The sequence below is a fragment of the Macrobrachium nipponense genome, chromosome 5, assembly GCF_015104395.2.
Source record: "Macrobrachium nipponense isolate FS-2020 chromosome 5, ASM1510439v2, whole genome shotgun sequence".
Classification (NCBI taxonomy): domain Eukaryota; kingdom Metazoa; phylum Arthropoda; class Malacostraca; order Decapoda; family Palaemonidae; genus Macrobrachium; species Macrobrachium nipponense.
Genome location: NC_061107.1, coordinates 12,719,446 through 12,729,445, shown reverse-complemented (window position 1 = coordinate 12,729,445; position 10,000 = coordinate 12,719,446).

The window sequence follows — 10,000 nt, the reverse complement described above, 5'->3', positions numbered from 1 at the left end:
TTTATTTTCGGTGACCTTTATTATAGCTGTACAGAAAACTCGATCGCGCCGAAGAAACTTCTGTGGTTTTTTTTTTTTTTTTTTATTTTAGGGCTGGTTCCACATATTCCTTTCTAGCTTTGTTTCAAGATTGTTTTCAAATCTCGACACTTTTCCCTTTTTCTTTTTTGTTAACAAGATACCTAATTCAACACACTTTGAGTCTGAAAGTACGACCTTCTTTAACACGAAATATTTGATAGTAACGAAACCCTATCTTTTTTTAAAGAAGTCAGCTGCGAAGAAACGGTGTAAGAATTTTTGTGTACATTATAACTTTTATATTATTATTATAAGGCTATATAATAAAAGAAATTCAATCATCACACTTTTCTACACTCCGTCAAAATTTCGTGCACCGAGCCCATCCGAAAGAAATATGTACTTCTGACAGTGTGAAAGTCACTGAAGCAATTGTTATTGTCGGCAGTTGCCTAGCACCTGTCACAAGGTGTCATTTTAAATGAAAATCTTTAGCTCATGTAAAAGATACAGACTTTGAGATATTGCATTTTTCATGTATTTCCTATCAGGTGAGGCGTTGAAAATATAACATACTATATCTTCTGTAAAAGGATATATTTAATATATGTACCTATCAATTACTAGAACTAATTGCCTGCTTAAAGTGTCTAGTATTACGAATGACGGATATCATAATTTCCAGATATTACCAATTCATTATTATGACTATACTATATATGGTCAGTTAGTCACCCATATTATGCTATATCTCATGTATTATTTATTATTTATTATTAATTAGTCTGGTTTATTATATATTATTGAAGTAGTAGTAGAATAACATCAAGCTGATTAAGTAACTAACTCTCTCTCTCTCTCTCTCTCTCTCTCTCTCTCTCTCTCTCTCTCTCTCTCTCTCTCTCATATTACTACGTTTGTTTTGCTCCGACATAATTATGTAGATTACTTTTATGCATAGTAATATACTAACTAGCTAGCTAGCTAGTAGCAGCAGTAGTTGTTGTAGTAGTAGTAGTATTTTTAGTTGTTGATGTAATAGTAGTAGTAGTTGTTGTTGTTGTTGTTTTTGTTGAAGTAGTAGTTGTTGATGTTGTTGTGGTAGTAGTAGCTGTGAAGTTTTGTTGTGGTTGGGAGTAGTTTACAAATAGGTAGTAAGTAGTTTTAGTGTTAGTAGTAGTAGTAGTAGTAGTAGTTGATATTGTTGTGGTAGTAGTAGTTGTTGTTGTAGTTGTTGCTGTTGTTGAGGTAGTTGTAGTAGTTGTTGTTGTAGTTGATTAATGTTAGCAGTAATAGTCGTTTTGGTGGTAGTAGTAGTAGCAGATGTTGATGTTGTGGTAGTAGTAGTTGTAGTAGTAGTGTAGTAGTGGCAGTAGTTGTTGTTGTTGTCGTAATAGTAGTAGTAGTAGTAGTAGTAGTAGCAGTAGTGGTTGCTTCGTATTAGAAAGAGCAAGAAAAGGAACAAAAGCAATAAAAAGTTAATGATGACCCAACAGATCTGAATCCATCTGATGCAAAGAATTCATAGCGTTATTCCTCGTTTCTCCATTTCACACTTTTTATTGTTTCCCGTTGAATTCATTGGCAGATGAAACCACGTAAGAGGATTATTTCTGAATTTTGAATGAAGATTTATGTATGACTCTGAACGAGGCTTTAAGTATGATCAAAAGCTGGAAGGGTTCCCATGATGAATAAAGGGAGTTCTTTAGGAGTCCCCCTGGAGAGGGCGTTGAACAGATGGTCAGAGTCGTGGAGGTAATTCCGAAAGGTGAACGATAGATGACGCATTTACGTTATATTTTGTATTTAACATTATTCAGTCGTCCCTTATTCTGATACGTCATTGTGTCATTACTGGGGATGATGGCAGGTTAAGTTGATATTAATTTGTCATGTGAGGTCACAGGATTTAACTCGAATTGCAGTTAACTTTTTGAAGCCATTTCCTCCTTTCAATAGGTAGTAATACTGTATCGCACTTTGGCGACTTATTTTGAAAACACCTTAATATAGTACCACCGTTTTGGATGTATGAATAGTTTTCACTTCAAGATTTGTGAAATGCATTGCCCTTTTATATATAAAGTATTGACAGTAAAAGTGCGTCCAATCAATGAATTAAAAAGTTTTATTTTTTCTCTGCGTTCATGTCTTTGCAGAGACTTCTGTCTTGTTTCCGATTTTAAGTTATATTTTAGAGCAGACGACCAATAGCGAAGGAGATACAACTCTCCTATGGGACTAAATTTCACCTCCAGAGAACGTCACAACAGACACTTCAGAGAGCAAGGGGTTTGATATTAGACCCATTTGACCCTACGAAAATCATGACGATAATGTAAGACTGGCCACTTTAAAAAAACGCGCACATACATACATATATACATACCATATACACCCTTACACTCCTACAGTGGGGTATTATGCTTTGTAGTACACCTCTCGAGTTCTGCTGGAGATATCAGGAAAAATTTTCTTTCGAACGAATGTAGAAAAGTCTTCAAAACACAATCCATCATTCCGAAAAATACACAGCGAATCTCCTGTTGAGTTACGTTATTATATTGTCAAATGATATTGATTCTCTTCTTTGTTTCGTCACCAAACAGGTCACAGATTCATCACTCTACCATCATCATTTTCAATAAAGAGTGCCACTTTGGATATTCATAACTAGAAAATTAGCGTCATTCGTATTGTGAAACTAATAGCGCTGATACATTCACTTCGAAATGAGTTTGGAAGGAGAAACAGTAATACAAAGTAATGCATGTAATACGTGTGACGCAGCTGCTGTCAGAAGTATTATTTCCAGATATCAGGTTCTTGTTACGGTGATTATACATTGCTTTAATGAAAACGCCTCATCAATGCTCTTAATGTTTATGATCGACGACGAGATTCGTCGTAAACGAGATGTAATCGCTGCATCCTGACTGATATTAGCTTCGACGTAATTTTATTTTATTTGATAATCTCTTTTTATATTATTAGACTCCAATGGACAGGTGGAGAGTGTCATCGTTATTGATATTGCAAATCTTGATATTTATCTTGGTTTTATCTCCTTTTCCCCTACACTCCAATCGCAAGCAATGTGATATTTTTTCCATAGCGAAACATTCTTTCTTTTAGTGTCTCGTAGAAATGTTTTAAGAAAAGTCAATGAAAGAATCGATTCTACCAAGTTTAAGTTTATTTCAACAAGCAAGGAAAATAGCTCAGGGCCGTTTTACATGCACTGAATATTTGAACTATGAAACAAAATATTTTCTGTAAGATTTTTCAATGCCTTTCTTCTAGTGAGATATGCGTATATTTTTTCATCGTTAAGATTTTTTTTTTTTTTTAATAAAACAAAACTGATGGTTTCAAGAAAATATACGACAATGGTTACTGCAGTTAAACCCTTCTTAGAAAACTTGCAAATTTATATGGGTTTTATTTCATGTAAAAATAATGTAAAAATTAACTAGCTTCTACAACAGCACAACCAAATTTATTCCTCATATTGTTCATTTCACCTTTATGTTGTGTGCAATTTATCGCTCCTGTTTCCCCAGAGGTTTCTGGTTATTCCTTCGCATCCTCCTTCCAAGCATTTCGTCACCTATTCTTTCCAAATGACCTATAACCTTCTCAGTTACTCTTAAGATGTCACTTCACTTATCCTAACCTTCTTTATATTCTTTATTTCTCTTCAATGTAGTCGTTTGTTCTTATTTGATAAAAAGAATTCGCCGTGGGATTTATTTTTTGTTTCATCTCATTTATTTTATAGGCCTCTCTCTCTCTCTCTCTCTCTTTTTCTCTCTCTCTCTCTCTCTCTATCTTGCTGTCCAACCACTCAAACTCTCTCCTTGTAATATTTTTTATGGCTGAATGACTGAAGTTGCACCAGTGCTTGGCTTTTTAGGCGAAATTCCATTAATCCAAGTCTTTATATTCTAAGATCCTTTTACTTACTAATATCCCTTAGCATTTATTTCCTTAAAGAACACTTTTTAGCCCTTCACTCTCTCCATGTGACGTAGCTCACTCTCCTTGTGATATATATTTTGTGATATATTTCCATCACTGATTGCCTTTATGCTTACACAGCATAAACACTTCACCGTAATAACGTTCAGACCTCTCTCTCTCTCTCTCTCTCTCTCTCTCTCTCTCTCTCTCTCTCTCTCTCTCTCTCTGCACTGTAATAACCACACTTCATAATCATGAAGGCGAATCGGCATCACAATCTGTATACATCTATGCTTCAGTGTCAATGGTTAAACCGATTCTTTATACATCATCTGCTGAGAAAGAGCAACCTTTTTGCATTATTTAATCCATGATTCTATTTTTTTCTCTCTCTCCATTATCTTGCTTCCCATATAACTTTTTAACTTTTCTCTTGGTAAAGGTTGCTATAAACTCTGCTCATTTCCTAAAAAACACAAATAATTCTCTCAAGTCTACGCTTCAGTTTCATCAGTTAAAGGTATGTTAGTTGTAAATATTAACGACTCCTTACTTTATCTTATTTAAAAAATTGACACGCATGTTGAAAGTCCAATCTCCAAAAATATTAACAGGAATGCTTTAATGTCATTTGTCGTTATTTTTCTGAAGTGACCATCATTATCTTAAATTAAGATTTTCAAACAATTGTTGCTCAAATATTCAGCTTTTCTTTCCTGAATTTAAACCGTTCAATGAATTATACATGCACAACTGAAACGCACCCGACCACTCACCCACCTAACTAAACACCCCCCCCCCCCAACCCCACACACACACACACAATCGATCCAAACTATCAGTATTACACATCTAACGGGTATTTCAAGATCATCCGTGAAATTGAGTCAAAAATAAATTTCCTTCTTGAAATTGAATTTTTGTTTTCCTTCGCTTCCCGTCCCCCACCCCACCCCCAACCACCCACCCCCTTCGTAGTCTACCCTCTCTATTTCCTCAAATGTTCCCATATGCATATCAGGTTCTCCAATGAAAATGTCATTTTATTTCTTTTCCTTTTACCAAAGCGCAAGAGTGTGAATTTCTGTTAGCAATAGTTCACGCGTCATACAACGAACCTGGAATCGATGGCTATGATATTTTATATCTAATAGCATCTTCGTTTGTGTTTTGTCATCTTTTCACTTTTAGATGAACAGGAGTTGTGTTACCCTCAATACCACTCATTCATGATTTTAATGTCGTTACTCTGTGTCCATCTGAATTTGAGGTTTGGACTCAGGTAGTAGAATTCTATGCCAAATTTATCTGCAGAAGAGGACGTATAATTCAGAAAGGGTCAATTGGCTCTTAAAATAAAGGAGGTTTTAGGACCCATGGCAAACAAGAGTTATAAAAGAGGACCATAAAATTCGGCTAGTTCAAAAACAAGTAGAATGCAGATAATTACAGAAATCGCAGTCTGGCTGGTGTTTTGGCCATTTTAAGATGTGACTCTTCCATTTGCATTAACACAAAAACTATATATAACATATATATATATATATATATATATATATATATATATATATATATATATATATATGACTGGTAAAAATGTTCCGTTATAACAGGAATTCCATCTAAGAAAAGGAGCCCATAAAAACACCAAAATATAGAGAGAGAAATACTATATTTCAGAGACTGCTGTCTCCCTCTTCAGGTAGATGAATGAGAAAAGTTTCAGAAAAGGTGGTATATATACCAAGAGGTCCATCCACAGGTAAACCAATTTAGGTCACTCCCGCTGATAATCTTCCTTTAATCTTCTTAAGCGTCGGTTGAATGAAAACCTATATATATATATATATATATATATATATATATATATATATATATATATATATATATATATATATATATGTGTGTGTGTGTGTGTGTGTGTGTGTGTGTGTGTGTGTATTACCCCTCCTAATCATTCGGCCTTTTTACTATTTGGTAATCTAGTTATACTCTACTGGCGAAGGTCTGCAATGGGAGATTATCCTATTTTCCTGGTCAAAATTATCTGATGTTTTATTTTTCACGTGTTTTTTTCATTTTTTCCTTGTTGGATCTTGTTACATTCGTACTTTCTATTTATACATTTTTCTCTGCGCGTGTAATTTGGTTTATTTAGTATTTTTTTTTTTCCACTAGCTGCAGCCATTTTGGTTAAACAACAGAACGTTTGAAATGGAATGGGTTACCTGCTGCGAACTGATTCATGGACCTCTTGGTGACCAGTTTTCGAAGTTGTTTAATTCCAGTAAAATGAATTCCTCTTGTTTATTCGAAGTTACAGCATTCGTCTTTTGTGCAGTACTGAGAGATGGTTTCGCATTGAGTTACTGTCTTGTTTTGATTTCGTTGCTTGATAATTCATTTATTGTCAAGGTGTATTGATAACTCGTTCAATTCGAATGAAACTGTAAATCTCTCATACTTTAATCACATACAGTTTATTATAGTGATGATTTCAGATGTTTACAATACCTCTCGATTACTTTACCACGCACTAATAAATTTCTCAATAAAAATGCATCAACCGCCATTCAAAATAAGAGAATAGCACCATGTTCGTACTTTTTTGTGCTCTGAGGGGATGTGCAGGCAATAACTGACTTTTGGCCGAATCAAACAGCGAGCCAGCTATTGTCTCTTTTTGAAAAGAAACAGAGGCAGGATTTGGAGCTGTTCGCGGCTTTAGGTGAATTTAGACCTTTATCCGATTTGAAGAGCTCGGATTGGTGCCCGCCATTGATAGACGTTTTTAGGTGGAGCAACAGTTATCAATTTGAAATCTTTCGTACATCTTCAATTCGGAAATAATTTTTACATTTGTATGCGATTATAAATTTTGAAATTGGGCATATAATGATATAATTTGAAATCGGGCACTAGTTTGAAATAGAGCTTATGATTATATAATTCGAAATGTAGCATATAATCGTATATCTGAAATTTAGCACATAATCATATATTTTGAAATTTGAACTTAATCATATAATTTGAAATTTAACACATAATCATATATTTTGAAATTTGAACTTAATCATATAATTTGAAATTTAACACATAATAATTTGATTTGAAATTGGACATATTAATATATAATTTGAAATTTAACACATAATCATATATTTTGAAATTGGGTATATTAAAATAAAATTTGAAATTTATCATATAATCATATTACGTGAAATTGGGCAGTGAGTATTTAAGTTAAAGTTTCATGTAACCGAGGTATTTCAAATTTATCATATAATCATATCATTTGCAATTTAGCATTTAATAATATAATTGTAATTTAGCATGAACGCTTATAATATGATATTTCATATACTCATATAATTTGAAATGAAATTGGTAATATAATCATCTAATTTGAAATGAGTATATAGTCATAATTTGAAATGTGGCATATCATATAATTTGTAATTTGGTATATAGTTTTATCAATTAAAATTTGCACAGAGTAAAATTATTTTGAATTCAGCATACAATCACATAATTTGAAATTTAGCATATAATGATATAAGTTCTTCATTATATAGTTGTTATTTTACTATTATGATCACTAATCATAATATTTTATCGCTCCAGTATGTCTAAAGAAAAATACATGAAAATACAAAAATATAAATAAAATGTTAACACTAATTTTTTTTACCAAGCTTTCAAGGTATATTGTCAATCAGCTAATCAAAAATAACCCACAGGCTACAGAATGTAGCTTATGAAGAATGTAACCATTGAATTGAGTGCAATAATATATATTATATATATATATATTTATAAGTGAGTGTGGTGTGTGTATGTATATATATATAGTATATATATATATATATATATATATATATATATTATATATATATTATATATTATATAATAATTATATTATATTATATATTTCCAGCTTGATATCTCAGAAGAGTTATTTCATCAAATAGATATATATTAAGAGGACGTGTTGCTAAGAATATAATACTTTACGAGAAAGTAGTTTTACCCTGTATCGGGTAGAACCGTCGTAGGGATTACTTAAGGTTCTATGCAGCGTCCCTGCGGCCCCTCCTAGCTGCAATCCCTTCATTCCTTTTACTGTACCTCCTATGCATATTCTCTTTCTCCCTTATTACTTCTAACCTTCTCCTAACAATTGATTCATAGTGCAACTGCTTTGAGGTTTTCCTCTTGTTCTGTTACACCTTTTCAAACCTTTTTAGTGTTAGCCTCTATTTTCGGCGCTGAATGACCTCATAGGTCCAGTGCATGGCCTTTGACCTGGGATTCTATATTCGGTTCAATTTTATATGGAGAAAATAGTTTATTACCAATTAATACAGAGAGTGTTTTAGAAATCCAGTAGTGATAAATATACATACATATACTATATGTATATATATGTATGTATGATATATATATATATATATTTATATATATATATATATATATATATTATGTATATATATATATATATATATATATAGTATATATATATATATATATATATTATAACATATATATATATATATATATATATATATAATATATATATATATATATATATATATATATTATTAATATTATATATCATATATTATTATATATATTATAAATATATAATAACCGATACATATATGATAGATTTAGACAGATGGATGATGTACATATATCAGAATAATTTTTATTTAATTCTCTGCATAGTTGCCCCACCCCCTAAATTTTACAACTTAGATATCCGTTATAGTCAGAACTGCAATTGCTGACTCTCTTACTGAAGTTGGCGAGAATTTATGAATGTTTTACCAGTTTTTCCAGCTTTTCCAAATATACGTTTGTCTGTGTGTGCGTCAAATGGTTTATACAAAAAACTCATAAGGTTTTTTTTCTTTTGATCAAAGTTAAATTCCCTATCGTTACAATATACATAAGATTATTTAAGAATTGATATATTCTTAGATTCACCCCGTCTCTCTCGAAATACTTCTTTTAGTTGGTCTACTGGTATAATGGTTAGCGTTGTGGCATGCCATTCAGATGTCGAGGGTTCGCGTCTCCCCAAGGGCGATGAAAACTCACTGGCTCAGAATCTTGATCAGTAACTGCTGCAGTGTTGGGGTCTGCGGTGGGAGGTTGAAACCAACTTTCCTCAGAAACTTAAATTTCAAGTGGTTGTTTCATGTGAATAGGTTCCATCTACTGAAATTAATAGATAATGATAAATATAGACATACTTGGAATCGTAGTCACGTATGCATTGCCAGATAAGGGGACACCCAATGTATAAGTGCTTCCGTCCCTCGGGCAACGGTTATTGGAACGCCAGAGACAATAATATTGTACCATTTCATCTTTCTGACGATCGTAACTATAAAAACGAAGTCTAATATTCATTGGCTTCATCGTACTTCGGGAAAGTCATGACACTTAGACTTAGTTATCTGAAATTTTTTTATGTTTTTGATACGGCTTATGTATGCATTGCGTGTAAATATATATGTATCATGAAAGAGTTTTGACTCATTTTTACCAAGTTATGAAAGTAAAATGTGAATCAAGTGGGGTTAAGACTAACCTACAGAATTACGGAAATTGGTACATGAGGGTTTACAGCCTTAGAATATAGTCCATTCTACCTATTTCAGTTCAAAATCTAAGCGGGCATCTCTACACCAGCAACTTTTCCTCCAGATATGTTGCTAAGACCATACTCCTCGTGCAATAAATTGATTATTCAATTGGTATCGGAAGCATTTCACTCATTCAAATGTTGCCGCGTATTTTATCCGATTATTTTCCACGATGCTCCAGAATATACCTTACAACAATTTTTGGAGTAGATAGAGGTTTTCGTAACACCGAAAAATGGCCTCCTGTCACATAATACTATGCAAAGTTATACGACTGTCAATAGTGCAGACGCAAATCATAAGTAACAGTGAAGTATTGATTCATTCCTGGAACGTATGACGACGATTTCGTCAAAACA